General features: G+C 38.3%; 2 long non-coding RNA genes across 2 annotated transcripts in view; one reads left to right on the top strand and one right to left on the bottom strand.

Annotated features, from left to right (window-relative positions):
* LOC309655811 overlaps positions 1-21109 on the bottom strand; it is a 685393-nt gene that overhangs the window by 204259 nt on the left and 460025 nt on the right. The window lies entirely within an intron of this gene.
* Positions 1187-14719, top strand: LOC309655796. Its single transcript, XR_014261001.1, has 2 exons — positions 1187-2180; positions 2506-14719. It is a non-coding gene; the product is annotated as an uncharacterized lncRNA (long non-coding RNA).

Raw genomic sequence — 21109 nt, 5'->3', positions numbered from 1 at the left:
AGAGTGAGACAGGTGTCACAAAGATATGCATTAATAGTCCTGTTTGAATTAAAAAATAAAATAAAAATGGTCTGAAAAAAAAGTCTAAGGTGGACAGGTAGTAGGAAAATGACAACTTGGGGACATTGCTGGTGGCACAGTGGTTAAGAATCTGCCTGCCAATGCAGGGGACATGGGTTCGAGCCCTGGTCCAGGAAGATCCCACATGCCGCGGAGCAACAAAGCCCGTGCACCACAACTACTGAGCCTGCGCTCAAGAGCCGGCAAGCCACAACTACTGAGCCCGCATGCCACAACTACTGAAGCCCACGTGCCTAGAGCCCGTGCCCCACAACAGGTGAAGCCCCGCAATGAGAAGCCCGCACACCACAACGAAGACCCAATGCAGCCAAAAATAAATAAATAAATTTATTTAAAAAAGAAAAGAAAATGACAACTTGGTTTTCTAATTAGATTCTCTGACAGATATGTTTTGTAACTGAATGAACTAAAGCTATAGCTGAAAAGTTTTGACGAAAATATGTTTAGGACACATTTTAAAATAAAAACACTGTATCAAAAATTATTGTACTAGCAAAAATATTTATACGATAAAACATTCAGAATTTTATAATCCCTTCTGATTATACAGTTTCAACAGGGGGATCTCTGGATGAAAAGTAACAGGCATAACTAATTGTCATTTAATAAATTTTGTTAAACCTTTTTAAGAGTATTTCTTAGGTACTAAGAAAATAAATGACTAATAATTTGGAGAAAAAATTGCAGGCATTTTTTTTTCTAACTCTTGAATTGCACCAAAATTAAAGGAGGGCCTAGTTGAGTCGTCAGCTGATAGATTACTACAAATAATTCTTTTTTTTTTTCTTAATTTTTTTTTTTTTTTAAACTTTGGGTTTATTTATTTATTTATTTTTATGGCTGTGCTGGGTCTTCGTTTCTGTGTGAGGGCTTTCTCTAGTTGCGGCAAGTGGGGGCCATTCTTCATCGCAGTGCGCGGGCCTCTCATTATCGTGGCCTCTCTTGTTGCGGAGCACAGGCTCCAGACGCGCAGGCTCAGTAATTGTGGCTCACGGGCCCAGTCGCTCCGCGGCATATGGGATCCTCCCAGACCAGGGCTCGAACCTGTATCCCCTGCACCGGCAGGCAGACTCCCAACCACTGCGCCACCAGGGAAGCCCTACAAATAATTCTTAATGATTTAAAATTATTTGATCATTGGCATATATTTGAAAGGAAGTAAAAAATATTCTTGTTTTGTGAACATGGTTTCTTAGGGTTTACAATTATACATGACGTAACTGATGCTGAACCTCAAACTGTTATAATAATAAAGTAATATATATCCACACAGATACATAAACTTTGATACAAAAAGTCCATCCATCTCATTAAGAATACATTGTTGATAACAGTGTGCAAGTTTGTGGCAGTGACGGAAAAATCATTTCTGGGATCTCTCTTCAAGAAGGAACTTTCTGTTGAACTGCAAAGCTTGCAGCCATCTGAAAGCCTCCAGCTTTAGTGCCTTCATGAACTGATGCTTCAGCTCTCCAGCCAAGGCCATGCTCTTCCTGGACAGCCCTCAACCAATGATTGAGTAAGGTTTGATCACTGGGCTTGGTTACTGCTGCTCAAGGGAAGATTTCTCTAATGGGCAATTTTAGCTTGGCAGCCTCTGTTGGGTTGGCAAAACTTTGTCAGATATACATTGTGGTTTGAGACTCTCCCACTAAATATCTTTCTTCCCTCTTTTACTTTTTGCAGGCATTATCCATTTCCCCACCCCTACGTCACCCTCAATAAACCTCCTGCAAATCTAACTCAGTCGTGGTGTGTGGTGTGTGTGATTCCAGAAGGATCCAACAAATACATTGTTTGATAGTTATGCACACATATAACTATATATAATTATATTATATATAATAATTATATATCATTACATTTATTGATTGAATACAAATACTTTTAAAGTTGTTTCACTACTTTTCAAACTCTTGTCTTCTAGCACATTAAACTTTGTAAAAGTCTATTTGTGTACCTAGTTTTCTTACAGAGGAGTATGAGAGGGTGAGTAATAAAATATTTTCAAGCATAAATATATCTCCTTAGGTTCAAATTCTGAAGTTCCAGTTCAAGAAGAAAAGGAGACAATGTTAACATTTCTGAAAGAAAACCTTGTTCATATTATATGTATATTTTTTAAAGGAATTATTTTTATTATTTATTTATTTATTTTATTTTTGTCTGTGTTGGGTCTTCGTTTCTGTGCAAGGGTTTTCTCCAGTTGCGGCAAGCGGGGGCCACTCTTCATCACGGTGCGCGGGGCCTCTCACTATCGCGGCCTCTCTTGTTGCGGAGCACAAGCTCCAGACGCGCAGGCTCAGTAGTTGTGGCTCACGGGCCTAGTTGCTCCGCGGCATGTGGGATCTTCCCAGACCAGGGCTCGAACCCGTGTCCCCTGCATTGGCAGGAAGATTCTCAACCACTGCGCCACCAGGGAAGCCCCATATCATATTTTTAAATGGATAATGGTGAGTTTGAAATACTTAATTTAGGTTCTATTAATGTATCTTAAAAATGATGCAAAACTTTAATTTATAAATATCAACAATTACAATATGCCAGAAACTTTTATAATATTTAAATTTATAGTGAAACATTACAGATATTAATTTTAAAATTCTTGAGAAGAATCAATCATATTTCTCAAAATTCATTTACAAGGTAAATCCAAGTAACATTTCGGACTACTATCACAGGTGATTATCTTCTTTCAAATTTCTTGTTACTCCTGCTATTTTCCCCATTACTAGCTTCCAACTTTACTGAGATACAAAATGCAACCAGGAGGAAATTTCCACCTGCTCCTTCCATTCCTCTACCTACTTCCTTGTACCTGCAGCGCATGTATCTGGCCTTCACTCCTGTGATTATGGATGCGCTATACCTTCTCATTCTAACTAAGCCCAACCTCTCCATTTATGCACAAGTAATAAACTTCTCAAATATTCAAAACTTCCGTCCAGTGATTGTAGTTTTTTTTCTCTGTTAAAAACAAACAAAAAAACTCTCTCCATCCCACATGCCACTCCAGCTACCATCTCCTTTCTCTGCTCCCCTTAACATCGCAGTCAACCTTTCACCATCAGACTTCACCATGACTGCTGTTGTCAAGGCCTCTAATGAGCTGCTAAATCCACAGGTCAGTTCTCAATTCTCAGTACTTAATCCATCAGCAGTATTTGACATAGTTGATCATTCCCTCCTCTTCAAACACTCTTCACTTTGCTTCCAGGCCAACAGACTCCCCTGTGACAGTCACTTCTTCCCTGTTCCCTTTGCTTATGTCCCCTGATTTTCTGAACTTTTAAAAGCTGGAGTGACCCAGGGAGCACTCGTGGATCTCTTCTCTTGTCTACCTGTTCTCACTAGCTGGGAGAGCTCTCATCCAGACGCATGAATTTAAATAAGCTGATGAGTCCCACTTTGAAATCTCCAGCCTAGAGATTCTCTTCTGACTACAGAATCATATATCTGAATTCCCATCTATTATCTACACTTGACTGTCTGAGAAGCACGGCATAGGTAACAGGTCACAAAAGCCTTGGATCAGCTACTTGGCTAACACCCCACTTTAAATGCATCAGCTATTATTACTCTATTTTCAAAATATATCAAGAATATCACGACTTTTCTCCACTATGACGTGGATCCAGTCAGCTATTTTGCCAGGATTCTACTGCAATAGTCTCTACCATAGTTCTCTGACAGTCTACTATTTAACAGAGCATTCAGAATTAGCTTATAAGAACAGAAGTCAGACCATGGATTTATTCTTCTCAAAATGCTCCAACATCTCCCAGTCTTGCTCAGAGTAAAGGCCAAAGCTCTATAAGCATCAGCAAGACTCTGCATAGCCCAACTCCACCCCTACCCTGTTCATCTCTCTGACCTCATCACACAATACCATCTGCCTTGCTCAGTCAGTTCACCCACATTGGCCTCTTTGCTGTATCCATGTCAGGCATGTAATCCATTCAGGACATTTTTGATCACTATGTTTTGCCAGGAATACTCTGAATACTCTCCTTCTAGATACCTGCAAAACTCATATCCTCTCCTCATTCATGTCTATAAATGTCACTTTCACAAAGAAGAATTTCTGGGGAGACCTTTAAGATGGCGGAGAAGTAAGACATGGAGATCACCTTCCTCCCCACAAATACATCAGAAATACGTCTACATGGGGAACAACTCCTACAGAACACCTACTGAACACTGGCAGAAGACCTCAGACTTTCCAAAAGGCAAGAAACTCCCCACGTACCTGGGTACAGCAAAAGAAAAAACAGAGACAAAAGAATAGGAATGGGACCTGCATCTCTTGGAGGGAGCTGTGAAGGAGGAAAAGTTTCCACACACTAGGAAGCCCCTTCACTGGCAGAGATGGGGTGTGGTGAGGGGAAAGCTTCAGAGCCACGAAGGAGAGCGCAGCAACAGGGGTGCAGAGGGCAAAGAGGAGAGATTCCCGCACAGAGGATCGGTGCCGACCAGCACTCACCAGCCCGAGAGGCTTGTCTGCTCACCCGCCGGGGCGGGTGGGGGCTGGGAGCTGAGGCTCGGGCTTCGGTCGGATCGCAGGGAGAGAACTGGGGTTGGCGGCGTGAACACAGCCTGAAGGGGCTAGTGTGCCACAGCTCGCTGGGAGGAGTCCGGGAAAGAGTCTGAAACTGCCTAAGAGGCAAGAGACCATTGTTTCAGGGTGCGCGAGGAGAGGGGGTTCAGAGCACCACCCAAACAAGCTCCAGAGACAGGCGCGAGCCGCGGCTATCAGCGCGGACCCCAGAGACGGGCACGAGACGCTAAGGCTGCGGCCGCTGCCACCAAGAAGCCTGTGTGCAAGCACAGGTCACTACCCACACCTCCCCTCCCAGGAGCCTGTGCAGCCCGCCACTGCCAGGGTCCTGTGATCCAGGGACAACTTCCCCAGGAGAACACACGGCACGCCTGAGGCTGTTGCAACTTCACGCCAGCCTCTGCCGCCGCAGGCTCGCCCCGCATCCGTACCCCTCCCTCCCCCCGACCTGAGTGAGCCAGAGCCCCCTAATCAGCTGCTATTTTAACCCCATCCTGTCTGAGTGAAGAAAAGATGCCTTCAGGTGACCTACATGCAGAGGTGGGGCCGAATCCAAAGCTGAACCCCAGGAGCTGTGCGAAACAAGAAGAGAAAGGGAAATCTCTCCCAGCAGCCTCAGGAGCAGCGGATTAAATCTCCACAATCAACTTGATGTACCCTGCATCTGTGGAATACCTGAATAGACAACGAATCATCACAAAATTGAGGAGGTGGACTTTGGGAGCAACTGCAGACTTGAGGTTTGCTTTCTGCATCTAATTTCTTTCTCGGTTTATGTTTATCATAGTTTAGTATTTAGAGTTTATTATCATTGGTAGATTTGTTTATTGATTTGGTTGCTCTCTTCTTCCTTTATTTTTTAATATAGATATATAATTTTTTTCCTTTTTCTCTTTTTGTGAGTGTGTATGTGGATGCTGCTTTGTGTGATTTTGTCTGTAGAGCTTTGCTTTTACCATTTATCCTAGGGTTCTGTCTGTCCATTTTTTGGGGGGGGGGGTTCTTTTGTTTGTTTTCTTAGTACAGTTTTTAGCTCTTGTTGTCATTAGTGGATTTGTTTTTTGGTTAGGTTGCTCTCTTCTTTTTTTTTTTTAATTACTTTTTAATTTTTACTAATTACTTTTTATATTTTATTTTAATAACTTTATTTTATTTATCTTTTTCTTTCTTTCTTTCTTTCTTTTCTCCCTTTTCTTCTGAGCCGTGTGGCTGACAGGGCCTTGGTGCTCCAGCCAGGTGTCAGGCCTGTGCTTCTGATGTGGGAGAGCCAAGTTCAGGACACTGGTCCACCAAAGACCTCCCAGCTCCACGTAATAGCAAACGTTAAAAGCTCTCCCAGAGATCTCCTTCTCAACACTAAGACCCAGCTGCACTCAAAGACCAGCAATCTACAGTGCTGGACACCCTATGACAAACAACTAGCACGACAGGAACACAACCCCACCCATCAGCAGAGAAGGTGCCTAAAATCATAATAAGGTCACAGACACCCCAAAACACACCACTGGACGTGGTCCAGCCCACCAGAAAGACAAGATTCAGCCTCATCCATCTGAACACAGGCATTAGTCCCCTCCACCAGGAAGCCTGCACAACCCACTGAACCAACCTTAGCCACTGGGGGTAGACACCAAACACAACAGGACCTACAAACCTGCAGCCTGTGAAAAGGACACCCCAAACACAGTAAGTTAAGCAAAATGAGAAGATAGAGAAACACACAGGAGAAGAAGGAGCAAGGTAAAAACCCACCAGACCAAACAAATGAAGAGGAAATAGGCAGTCTTCCTGAAAAACAATTCAGAGTAATGATAGTAAAGATGATCCAAAATCTTGGAAATAGAATGGAGAAAATACAAGAAGAGTTTAACAAGGACATAGAAGAACTAAAGAGCAAATTAACAATGACGAACAACACAATAAATGCAAATAAAAATTCTATAGAAGGAATCAATAACAGAATAACTGAGGCAGAAGAACGGATAAGTGACCTGAAAGATAAAACACTGGAAGTAACTAACACAGATTATAGGGGTCCCAGAAGCAGAAGAGAATCAAAGGGGACTGAGAAAGTATTTGAAGAGATTATAGTTGAAAACTTCCCTAATATGGGACAGGAAATACTTAATCAAGTCTAGGAGCACAGAGAGTCCCACACAGGATAAATCCAAGGAGAAACATGCCAAGACACATACTAATCAAACTATCAAAAATTAAATACAAAGAAAAAATATTAAAAGCAGCAAGGGAAAAGCAACAAATAACATACAAGGGAATCCCCATAAGGTTAACAGCTGAACTTTCAGCTGAAACTCTGCAAGCCAGAAGGGAGTGGCAGGACATATTTATAGTGATGAAAGGGAAATCCTACAACCAAGATTACTCTACCCAGCAAGGATCTCATTCAGATTCGATGGAGAAACTAAAACCTTTACAGACAAGCAAAAGCTAAGAGACTTCAACACCACCAAACCAGCTTTATAAAAAATGCTAAAGGAACTTCTCTAGGCAGGAAGCACAAGAGAAGGAAAAGACCTCCAAAAACAAACCCAAAACAATTAAGAAAATGGTAATAGGAACATACATCTCAATAATTACCTTAAATGTAAATGGATTAAATGTTCCAGCCAAAAGACACAGACTGGCTGAATGGATACAAAAATAAGACCCATATATATGCTATCCACAAGACACCCACTTCAGACTTAGGGACACATACAGACTGAAAGTGAGGGGATGGAAAAAGATAGCCCATGCAAGTGGAAACCAAAGAAAGCTGGAGTAGCAATTCTCATATCAGACAAAATAGACTTTAAAGTAAAGACTATTACAAGAGACAAAGAAGGACACTACATAATGATCAAGGGATCAATCCAAGAAGAAGATATAACAAGTGTAAATATTTATGGACCCAACATAGGAGCACCTCAATATATAAGGCAAATACTAACAGCCATAAAAGGGGAAATCAACAGTAACACAATCATAGTAGGGGACTTTAACACCCCACTTTCACCAATGGACAGATCGTCCAAAATGAAAATAAATAAGAAAACACAAGCTTTAAATGATACATTAAACAAGATGGACTTAATTGATATTTATAGGACATTCCGTCCAAAACCAACAGAGTACACTTTCTTCTCAAGTGCTCATGGAACATTCTCCAGGATAGATCATATCTTGGGTCACAAATCAAACCTTGGTAAATTTAAGAAAATTTAAATCATATCAAGTATCTTTTCTGACCACAATGCTATGAGATTACATATCAATTACAGGAAAAAATCTGTAAAAAATACAAACACATGGAAGCTAAACAATACACTACTTAATAGCCAAGAGACCACTGAGGAAATCAAAGAGGAAATCAAAAAATATCTAGAAACAAATGACAATGAAAACACGATGACCCAAAAGCTATGGGATGCAGCAAAAGCAGTTGGAAGAGGGAAGTTTACAGAAATACAATCCTACCTCAAGAAAGAAGAAACATCTCAATTAAACAACCTAACCTTACACCTAAAGAAATTAGAGAAAGAACAAAAATAACCCAAAGTTGGCAGAAGGAAAGAAATCATAAAGATCACATCAGAAATAAATGAAAAAGAAATGAAGGAAACAATAGCAAAGATCAATAAAAATAAAAGCTGGTTCTTTGAGAAGATAAACAAAATTGATAAAACATTAGCCAGACTCATCAAGAAAAAAAGGGAAAAGACTCAAATCAATAGAATTAGAAATGAACATGGAGAAGTAACAAGTGACACTGCAGAAATACAAAGGATCATGAGAGATTACTACAAGCAACTATATGCCAATAAAATGGACAACCTGAAAGAAATGGACAAATTCTTAGAAAAGCACAACCTTCCAAGTCTAAATCAGGAAGAAATAGAAAATATAAAAAGACCAATCACAAGCACTGAAATTGAGACTGTGATTAAAAATCTTCCAACAAACAAAAGCTCACAACCAGATGGCTTCACAGGAGAATTCTATCAAACATTTAGAGAAGAGCTAACACCTATCCTTCTCAAACTCTTCCAAAATATAGCAGAGGGATGAACACTCTCAAACTCATTCAGCAAGGCCACCATCACCCTGATACCAAAAACAGACAAAGATGTCACAAAAAAAGAAAACTACAGGCCGATATCATTGATGAACACAGAAGCAAAAATCCTCAACAAAGTACTGGGAAACAGAATCCAGCAGCACATTAAAGGATCCTATACCATGATCAAGTGGGGTTTATCCCAGGAATGCAAGAATTCTTCAATATATGCAAATCAATCAATGTGATACACCATATTAACAAACTGAAGGATAAAAACCATATGATAATCTCAATAGATGGAGAAAAAGCTTTCAACAAAATTCAATGTCCATTTATGATAAAAATCCTCCAGAATGCAGGCATAGAGGGAACTTACCTCAACATAATAACGGCCATATATGACAAACCCACAGCCAACATCATTCTCAATGGGGAAAATCTGAAACCATTTCCACTAAGATCAGGAACAAGACAAGGTTGCGCACTCTCACCACTATTATTCAACATAGTTTTGGAAGTTTTAGCCACAGAAATCAGAGATGAAAAAGAAATAAAAGGAATCCAAATTTGAAAATAAGTAAAACTGTCACTGTTTGCAGATGACATGATACTATACATAGAGAATCCTAAAGACTCTACCAGCAAACTAATCAATGAATTTGGTAAAGTAGCAGGATACAAAATTAATACACAGAAAACTCTTGCATTCTTATACACTAATAATGAAAAATCTGAAAGAGAAATTAAGGAAACGCCCCCATTTACCATTGCAACAAAAAGAATAAAATACCTAGGAATAAACCTACTTAAGGAGACAAAAGACCTGTATGCAGAAAACTATAAGACATTGATGAAAGAAATTAAAGATGATACCAACAGATGGAGAGATGTACCATGTTCTTGGATTGGAAGAATCAACATTGTGAAAATGACTGTATTACCCAAAGCAATCTACAGATTCAATGCAATCATTATCAAACTACCAATGGCATTTTTCACAGAACTAGAACAAAAAATTTCACAATTTGTATGGAAACACAAAAGACCCCGAATAGCCAAAGCAATCTTGAGAAAGAAAAACGGAGCTGGAGGAATCAGGATCCCAGACTTCAGACTATACTACAAAGCTACAGTTATCAAGACAGTATGGTCCTGGCACAAAAACAGAAATATAGATCAATGGAACAGGATAGAAAGCTCAGAGAGAAACCCACACACATACGGTCACCTTTTCTTTGATAAAGGCGGCAAGAATATACAATGGAGAAAAGACAGCCTCTTCACTAAGTGGTGCTGGGAAAACTGAACAGCTACATGTAAAAGAATGAAATTAGGACACTTCCTAACACCATACACAAAAATAAACTCAATATGGATTAAAGATCTAAATGTAAGACCAGGCACTATAAAACTCTTAGAGGAAAACATAGGCAGAACACTCTATGACATAAATCACAGCAAGATCCTTTTTGACCCACCTCCTAGAGAAATGGAAATAAAAACAAAAATAAACAAATGGGACCTAATGAAACTGAAAAGCTATTGCACAGCAAAGGAAACCATAAAGAAGACAGAAAGACAACACTCAGAATGGGAGAAAATATTTGCAAATGAAGCAACTGACAAAGGATTAATCTCCAAAATTTATAAGCAGCTTATGCAGCTCAATATCAAAAAACTAAACAACCCAATCCAAAAATGGCAGAAGACTTAAGTAGACATTTCTCCAAAGAAGATATACAGATTGCCAACAAACACATGAAAGAATGTGCAACATCACTAATCATTAGAGAAATGCAAATCAAAACTACAATGAGGTATCACTTCACACCGGTCAGAATGGCCATCATCAAAAAATCTACAAACAATAAATGCTAGAGAGGGTGTGGAGAAAAGGGAACCCTTTTGCACGGTTGGTGGGAATGTAATTGATACAGCCACTATGGAGAACAGTATGGAGGTTCCTTAAAAAACTAAAAATAGAACTACCAAACGACCCAGCAATCCCACTACTGGGCATATACCCTGAGAAAACCATAATTCAAAAAGAGTCATGTACCAAAATGTTCACTGCAGCTCTATTTACAATAGCCAGGACATGGAAGGTACCTAAGTGTCCATCAACAGATGAATGGATAAAGAAGATGTGGCACATATATGCAATTGAATATTACTCAGCCATAAAAAGAAATGAAATTGAGTTTTTTGTGATGAGGTTGATGGACCTAGAGTCTGTCATACAGAGTGAAGTAAGTCAGAAAGAGAAAAACAAATACCGTATGCTAACACATATATATGGAATCTAAATATATATATATATATGGTTCTGAAGAACCTAGGGGCAGGACAGGAATAAAGACGCAGATGTAGAGAATGAACTTGAGGACACGGGGAGGGGGAAGGGTAAGCTGGGACGAAAAGAGAGAGTGGCATGGACTTATATATACTACCAAATGTAAAATAGATAGCTAGTGGGAAGCAGCCACACAGCACAGGGCGATCAGCTTTGTGACCACCTAGAGGGGTGGGATAGGGACGGTGGGAGGGAGATGCAAGAGGGAGGAGATATGGGGATATATGTATATGTATAGCTGAATCAGTTTGTTATAAAGCAGAAACTAACACACCATTGTAAAGCAATTATACTCCAATATAGATGTTAAAAAAAAAAAAGAATTTCTTGGTCACCATATTTAAAGTTGCAGCCACTTCACTACCTTCATGGTACGTCCTAACCTCTTCCTTGCTTCAAATTTTTTCATAGCACCATTCCCAACTGATATATTTTATTAATATATTAGTTTATTTATATCTCCTTCTCTTAGGATACCATGAAGACAAAGATGTCTATCTTTCTTCACAATATTGGGAAGTGTCTTGTACTATAGCGTGTTCTCTTTAAATATCTGTTCCATGAATGAATAAATGAAAATCAGACAAAGAGAGCCAGAAGTGACAACTGTTTCTTTCTTGGCTTGTGAGGACTTCACTTACAGAAATCCCCTTGATTGGATCAGATGACCCAACCCATAGGTGACAAAAACTCAACTGTGGGGAATTTATTTGTTTATTTATTTTTTTGCCATGCTGTGCGGCTTGTGGGATCTGAGTTTCCTGACCAAGGATTGAACCCGGGCACCCCGCAGTGAAAGCACAGAGTACTAACCACTGGACTGCCAGAGAATTCCAACTGTGGGGAATTTAGAATTGTTGATTTCAACTACTGTCTTCCCTTCAGGAAGCAAATGCACGAATAAATTATGTGAATATTATATATTTAAATGAATTCCCTTGGTCTTTTGTAGATAAAGATAGAAGAGTTCAAATAAATCCAAATTGAAACAAAAGAACATTGAACTCAAAGCTCGTTTTTAGGCTATTTTTGTTTATCTAACTTAACTCATTTTAAGATTGCATGGGCAAAATGCCAATTTCCCTACAGAATTATCTTACTGTTTACTACATAAATGTTAACTTTCATCGTGTGTCTCGAGCTAGTTTAAGTCATTTTAGGACAATGGAAGATGAAATCAGAGAGATAAAGTATACTGACCTCCTGCTCACTCAAAATTCAATCTAATTTCCTTGTAAACAATCTCTGTTGAGAGGGAGTGATGGCAGCAATGTCTGTGAATTTCCAATGAAATGAGTAACAGTATGTAATCACGAAAAGACAGACTTTTCCTTTGAAATAATTTAGATACCTCTCACTTAAAATGTGGTATAGTGAAACACTGGGCACTAGAAAGAATTACTTAATGAATTTCAAAAAGTATTGCCAGGGCCCTAGAATAGAACCAGTGATAGAGACCTAAATTTACCCCATTCCACCAACTAATCCATTCTTCATTAAAGTTTGAAGAATCTGTTTGTTAATTGAAATGCTACTGATTATGAAACCATGACACAGGAAGAAATTGTTTCACTTGTGTTGTTTCCTGTATTTGCTTCAAAAAGTTGGGACACAGAAAGTATACCACTTTAATTTAAGAAATGGATATAGCTGAGTCAACATTTATAAGGGTACTTTGCTCTAAGCCCAGAGTGACAGAAAGAAAACATAAAATTCTACTCATTAAGTTTTTGAGAACATTCCAATGAACAGTGACTGATTTCTAAACACTACAGGGCAAAATTTCAGGACTCTGTAAAGTAAAAGAGATAATAAACTGTTAGCATAAGGGGATGAAATTTTTTGAAAATGAATACTGAGTTGAACGCCTTCACAGCCATATGGGAGATGTATGCATGGAAGAGGAGAGAACGGGAATGAATGCATTCCCTAAGTGGAGCATGGAGAAGAATGCCCTATCATTCTGCTCTCCTGTAGTTTCTAGACCAAGCCAGTGTGTCTGGTTCTCTGAATCCAACTGTTCCTGAGACAGAAAGAAAAGTAATAAATCAAGTATTTTAGAAACATTCTACATCCCAGGAGAAGTGAATCATGCCCAGCCAGTGGGTTGTGCTTGTAAGGTGAGTGGAGAGAGGGACAACTATTCCAACAGCTGGTGAAACAGTATCATCTCTAAAGCTGAAATGAGAGAGTCTCTCCATAAATGTCACCATCCCACATTCCAAACTAATGGGCAGTGAGTTATGTGAGCTTTATTTTTCTGCTTAAACAGCACCTGTCAATCTTACTCTCTTAAATCATCTTCAGGACATATTATGAATTTCTCTCAGTAAGGAGACTCAACATTTTCTATGGACAGTTAATTTCTTCACTCAAAATTGAAAAAGAGAAAGGGAAATCATAGATATCCCTTCTTGACAAACTGTTTCAATTAACTATGTTATAGGAGGATACAGACCCTAACACTAGAGGCTAACACCCCTTATCTTCCATTCCAGTGTTAAAGCTTAAGTTATCATTTCAGTAAAACCAGTCATAACAACTAAGGGTACAGGTAATCAAAATCTAAATTCAGTCTGCAGAGCTGTACTTCCCAAAATGGTAGCCATTAGGCATATGTGGCTATTTAAATTGAAATTAATTAAAATTAAATAGAAACTAAAACTCAGTTCTTACTCAAACTAGCTACATTTCAGGTGTTCCACAGCCACATGTAACTAGTGACTACCATATTGTACAGCACATATATAGAATATTTCCATCATCACAAAAAGGTCTACTGAAGAGCAGTGCTCAAGCACAATAGATAAATTGCAAAATAATATATATATTATATTATAAATATATAAAATATATTTTAAATATATTATATTAATATATTATATATTATATTAATATATCATATAGTTGCAAAATAATACAATCAGTGATACTAGAAAGGAATGAGGAAGATGATTTGATTCACATAGGAAAAGGTAATTTAAAGCATCATTCTTAAATGTTTTTTATTAAGACCTCCAGCCGAAGCAACTAAAAAATCTTCAGCCATTATCTGAGTGCTCATTATGAAGTTCATCATGTCATTAGTGGTTTTCTTGCAAAGTGTTAAGTTTATAAAGGTTTATAAATAGTTCTTTATATTTGAAGAAACAAAAAAGAGAAATTATATTTGACTACCATTAACTTGTGTCTCAACCTTTTTTGATCCAGACTAAACAGACTAAATATTGTGAGCTAAATTAAAGAACTGTAAGTTTTCATTATCGCCTTAAGTCATGAAACCCATAAATAGATATGGTATTCCATCAATATTTTGATTAGGAGAGACTTTCAGACTGACCACTGGCAATCTGTCAGAAGAAGCATGCTGAGTCTTCAATTATTCATCCTAATTTGATGTTTGAATGTCAGTCACACCGTTAACATTCAGGCGGTTTCTTTTTGTATATACAGTTTCATGTAAAGGCTACTTTTAAAGTGTTGAAATAAATTTAGTTAGAATTAAATTGAAATATGGATTTTACCAGTTGAAACATTTTTTCCCTTGAGAGATTTCTCTGAGATGATAGACCGGATTGTAATAGGAGTCAAATTTCTTGTCTCTCCTTCTCTTTGTCAATATGGATCTTAAGAAGTAGTGGAATGGAATACAAGGGATTTAATTGAACATCAAAACCAGCCTCCACATTAGAGGCTAAATCCATTGGAACACGTAATGAAGCAAGTCAGTGAGGACCACAGAAGCTGGTGCTCTTGTTTTGAAGTTTGTTTTTTGTGTGTTTAACTTTTTATTTTGCCTTATTTCTTTAAGAAAAAAGATATTAAAAGAGTGAAGTGGGCTAAGTTTGGGGAAAACTGTCAGAAGCAAAGGAGTAGCTAGAGCAGAAGGAAAGGAGAAATGTGCAGGTAATCAAGAAAGTAAAAAGAAAATAGTTTGTAAATAGGGTCTTTAAACTGAGGATGGCCTATCTCTTCATAAATTCCTTTGTTCTGTAAGACACATTATTCTTATAATTTCCATAACCCATATTTCCCCAGACCTTACCAGCCCACAGGCACAAATAAGCCCCATTCATATTAAAGTTTAAGTTAGGTGGCTCTTCACCATGATATGGGCTGTCCCCAACCCTCATGTCTCCCTCTGTCATTTAGGCAATCACCTAATAATTTCATGCCTAAGCAACCCTATTTAGGCAACTATTCACCCTATTTTGGCAACTCCACCAATGATGTTCTCTACAAAAATGTTAGTGGCAGACCTAGAATGTTTAGGGTGTGATTCCCAAACTCTTTTCTGGTATGTGGTAAGAGCAGGGATGGGGTTAGCTCCTGTTACCTGCAATGCTACACATTTATTTAGAAATACAACTCCAACAGCCATTTCTCCAGAGGGCATAAAACCAAACCTTCAGACTGATAGAAAAATGCTCTTGTGTTATTCTCTTCATTACCTTCCTTTCCCCTCCAAAGAACCAAGACCCAAGAATAATCATCTCATCAGAAAAAATTAATAAGTAGATAGATAGATAGATAGATACTCTTATGTATATTATTTTATCCAAATATATGCTCAGTTGGGAGTGGGGAGGTTTGGATCAGCTCATCCAAAAATGTAGACACTAAAGCCTAATCTGTTCCCAGCTAATAATCTCATGCCACATTTCCATTGACCTTGATCCCATTACAGTAGGTAGGCAATGATGTACCTTCCAATCCAGAGCTAGAATACTGCAGATAGGAATCTGTCTCTTCACATGTTCATATACCTTTGAAGTTCGCCTCTTACTATTTTTCTGTTATATTTGGTGAAAGGTAGTATTACTTCTTTTCTAGCTGCAGTGGCAAAGCTTGGGCTTCAAGATAGTCTCTAAAGAAGTTTTTCTAATATCGTGTGCAACAATAAAATCCCATTTTGCTTCTCAGTAATTAAGGATTTAGAAGCTCCATATCTGTTCAAAATAAGGGGAGTTTCAATTAATGTATGCTAACTTTTATTTTCTGGGGAAGACCTGGGAAAATAAATGTCATACAAGCCAGCAAGAGTTTGAAAAGGTTAATTCACTAAAATGTGGTGTTTACCGAGTTCTTGAGTAGAGAAATGGAGCAATAATAAAGAAGTTATAGAAACAGTAACTACTAAGAGGAATTGATCCAATGAATCAAGTGTTCAGGTAATAAATCACTAACTCTTCTTTCTTTTCTCCCTTCATCTTCTCTTTTAAACTTGAAATGGCTTCCAGTCAGGTAACTCATGACTCAGCCTGGCCTCCACTCTTTTTCAGGCCTCAGTAACTTTAATGACAAGTGGTCCCATAGACAATTTTGTTGGACAGGTGGTTCTGCAACTATTTTAGTTCACTTGTTGGGTTTGTACTGCAAGTGTGCTTTTTAAACTCATCTAATGCAATATACATTTCATAGTAAGAATGGGCAAAGCCTAATAGTTAATTTAGTTATATACAGATATAGATGAAAAATCATACTCAAAGGACTCCCTATAAAAATGGGATATAGAAATAAACTAAGGGGAGAGGAAGTAATTGATCAGATTGTAATAGGTCATGAAGAAACTCAAAGCCAAGAACATTGGGCTTCGGAAATTATTCCCTTGATTGACAGGGAAGGAGGATGAGATGTCTACGGAAGGGAGTTAAGACCATGAAGTTGGATAGGGCACTGGAAGGAGTAAGATGGAACATGGCTTATAGATAAGAATTGTGTCGTGATCTGTATGCCACAAACTTATTATGCTTTCCTGTAAGTTGCCATGTGTGGTGCTTGACTAGAACAGGCCTGAGTGTTGGGAGAACTGAGGTTGCTGCTTTGTGTGCATGCAGGTTTTCTCATTCTGACAACGGTTGATAAAGCTGCCTTGATCTTCAATCTGAAGTAGGGTTCAAGTTACCTTACCTCTACAGAGCTATGAATGCTGGATGGAGAGACAAGAGTAGTGACACTATTTTTTCCCTATGATGATCATTAAATAACATTTACTTATTTTATACAGTAATCAGGAAAAGTAATGTATATGATTTTAGTAATATTTTGTAATTTTTACATGTTATATGCTCTCTAAAAATGTCCTAACTTTGCTCCTCAAGACCTTGATGTTCAATAAAAATTTACAATGTAAAGTTAATCCATAACTCCCAGAAAATGCTTGATCATGGTCTCGAAAAACACTCTTCTCTATCAATACACATGATATTGAGTACTGCATTGCCCTGTATCAAGGAGAAAATTCCAATGTATATTCCAGAAATAACAACAGTGTAGTGGTTGGGGGACTGATGTCTGTACAGCACATTGCTGTATGTCAGAATTTTATAGACCTCTAGGCGCCAACAAAACAGCTAATAAATTTGTTCCTATTATAGTATAAAGACCTGAAGTCATCTTTTTTTGGGTAAAAGTATTACATAAATATTAGAGCATGTTAATAACTTTCTTGTGCACATGTCTGCCACATGCTTGTGAACAAAGAACTTTTTAAACTACAGAACTGATTCAGACATCAAAAATGTCGTGTTTTTAATTGTTCCTTACGTAAAAGGTAATAAATATTTTTCATAGATATTTGGAAAATACAAAAAAGTAGAAAAAATATCAGGCCCTGACCTACTTTCAGAGGCCACCACTGTTATCTGATCTATTTTCTAGAGATTTGACTTTCTTAAATATTCTCTCACTGAGACTAATCCTGGTTCAAATAATTGTCACCTGAAGCTTGAGATATCAATACAGCTCGTATTTGCTCTCCCTTCCTCTGCGGTTTTGCCATTCTAAACCAGCCCACATATGTGCAAAAGAGTATTCCTAAAAGGTTATTCATGGCTAGTTCACTCTCTTGGCCTTGGCCTAAATATTGAAGAACGAAGGGTTTAGGAAGGGAAGCCACAAAAAAGAAGGAGAGGTGTCTTTGTTGGTAATTTGTTTTTCAAAAAGATCATAAGAGGCTGTTTACATTATGGGAACCTCCGATTTGAACAGATCGTTCTCTGAGATTTGGTACAAAATGATTGTAATTATTCGCCAAGGCATGGGACTAAGTAGACCAAGGTGTGACTTATTCCTACACCAGTTGGCTTCATTTAGCAATAGCAAATGCCCCATCTCATGGTCATAAACTTCACCCTGACATCTAGAGAAACACCTTTCAAACATCTACTGCAATTCCAGGAAGCTGGGCGGCAAAAGCATACATTGATCAAAGATGCAAATCCCACTTCACTGTTGGAAAGTCTCTTTGAGGATATATGCCACCTTTGCAGGCAGCACCAAAGCTGCATCTAGATCATCACATACTGGCTCTGAAACGGAACTGAAACACACAAGTGTTCTTAAATGCTATGGATAGTATACAATTAAAAAATCTGTATATGGATAGATGGACTTAGCAACAAAAGGTTGTGGCTCCTGCATCTTCACTGCAGAGACTATCCCATGTCTCCACTTTAAACTACTTTAAACTCCCCAAAGAGTCTTCATTCCTACGAGGTAAAATCAATGTTCTTAGGATAGTATACATTGCCCTCCACAGCCTTTCTACTGTTCACATTTAATTCCAAACAGATTGTAGTTCTCCACACATACAGCTCTGTAACCTGCCTTCACAACTTTGTGCATGTTGTCACTTCATCAGCTCTTTTTAAAGAGTCAGTTAAATTCAGTCATCACTGCCTCCTGGAAGCCTTCCTTGGTTCTCTGCCTACATTGGATATTGATGGTGTCCTATCCAGATCCCCTTTACTGCCAGTATACTGATAGCCATCATTTGCTGACAGTGTTGGCCAATCACAACTCACAGTTATACTCTTCTTTGGAGAATTTCCTTCAGCCAAATGGGAGCCATTTTTTCCATAGAGCAGAATACAGCAAGTTCCAGCAAGCCTACAGCTCAAATCCAAGCCATCACCTGAATTTGGGAATAAAGTTTTATTGGAACACAGAGGTGCTGTGTCTTACACACTGTCTTCCACACTACAATTGCAGAGCAGTTGCAACAGATACTAAATAGCCTAAAAAGCATAAAACATTTACTACTTAGGCTTTTATCAAAAAATTCGCTGATCCCTGAGAGTACAAAACGTGAGAATGATTCTATGTCGTAATTTGTGCTGGAGTCCAGAGCTTTCTCATTGGATCATACTGAAGCTGACCTCTAGCCAAAACCACATTATTGTTTAGCTTTTTCTCCTGTCCTACTCTTCCTCCTTCATTCCCTTTCCTGAGCTCACCCGCTGAATGAATCAGTGAGGGTAATTTAGGAGTGGATCCTGAGGGACCTGGTTCAAATTAAGCAGAGAGAGCAGTACATAAAACAGATTAAGGGAGAGTTAACTGACCTATGGTCACTCCACACTCTGGCAAGGGTCTTGAGTTATAACTCACATACTGTTGAGATGGATGGTTCAAGCAGCTTAGCTGGCTGGTCAGTGACCTGGCTGGAAGAGCACAGTAGGAAGTTCAATGACAAGGAGATCTGGGAAAGAGGCATGTGGGCACAAAGGATGAGTTTCATTTTACTAAATATCAATGCCCATCAGAGAACATCCACTGCAGAAGTGGTACTAAACCAAGTGGACAGAAGACTCAGTGAGTAAATGTAAGCCAGCTCCTCTACTTGTTTAACTACTGGTTGCACGATGAACTTCTGAAAAGAGTATCCATGACTAAGAGGGTAAAGATTATAATAGATGTTCTTATCACACACACACACACACACACACACACACACACACACACACACACACACACATACAAAGAACAATAATAATTATAACAATAATAACAATAATGAAAAATAAGAGGGAGGGAGGTGATAGGTTTACGGCATAGACTGTAGTGATGGTTTCATGGGTGTATACTTACCTCTAAACTCATCAAGTTGTACACATTAAATACACACAGCTTTTTTTAAAATGTCAATCATATTTCAATAAAGTGGCTTAAAAAAAGAGTGCCTATGGTAGCAGACATGAAGACTACACATGTGTTCAAAACCATGAGGAATCTCTCATCTCTCATCATTCCACTGAGATGCTATAGTGGAAGCAGGAAAATGCAGGATGCTATTCCCTCTCATACATTCCATACCCTTATCTCCATCTTCCACGCACCTCTCCGTATTTATAAAAGTGTTTTACTTGGGTTTAAGATACATGGAGTGCAGTCTGAGCCTCTCTTGACATATTTGTGAAAGCTGATTCTCAGCTAAACCTCCAACACTTTGCTAATTCCTGCAACCTTAGCCTGAACCTGTACCATAAAATAAACTTCAGGTTACCTGTTCTTTCAGCTTTTTTCTTTGATAATGTAACATTTCATAAGGGTCAGAATTTCCCTGTAATAAATATATTTGTGTTGAAAGCATTTGCTATATTTCTGTCTATAGACAATAAATTTAAGAAGATGATCATGGGTCCTAGCCTTGAATCTATACAAAGAATGAAACATGGGGAGAAGGTAGAGAGTCTGTTTTTACTAATCATCATCATTCTGTAAAGATGTCAACTCTCCTCCCATTTCTATTCCATGTGGACTTTATCACAGCCTTCTGCCTTTCATTGAATGAGATCCCTGCTCTGTTGTCCTTCCACCCTAAAACACGTCAGGCAGGGTCAAGGCCAAATTGTAATAGGGGCAAAGAAACAAAAAAACAAAAGCCTTCCCTGGATCTACTCCCCTTGAAATAGGGATGGAAAGAGTATCTTGATCAAAGAAATAATTTTGGAAGACTGAAGATTGGGAGGTAATATGTTTTCTTTATTGATTAATTGTAAGATAAATGTAGAAATCCAGTCTTCTGATATAATTGAAGGGAAAGCTTCTCTTTGAGGTTTAGAACAAAAATAAGGAATTTACTACTTTTAAAATAGGACTGAAGCAATTTAAGGAGAATACTTTCTGACCCAAGATACAACGCAATTATTTCAGAGGAAAATTTCTATGATTTGCTAAAAATTGAGTTCTTAATCATCATCTGAAGTACACTCTCTCCTTTTTTTGAAAATCATTTGGTTTGGGACTTTATAAAAGGTATAAGTGTAACAAAACT

This window comes from Balaenoptera physalus (assembly GCF_965194825.1).
Source record: "Balaenoptera physalus genome assembly, chromosome: 2".
NCBI lineage: Eukaryota > Metazoa > Chordata > Mammalia > Artiodactyla > Balaenopteridae > Balaenoptera > Balaenoptera physalus.
This window is presented reverse-complemented; position numbering and strand designations above follow the sequence as displayed.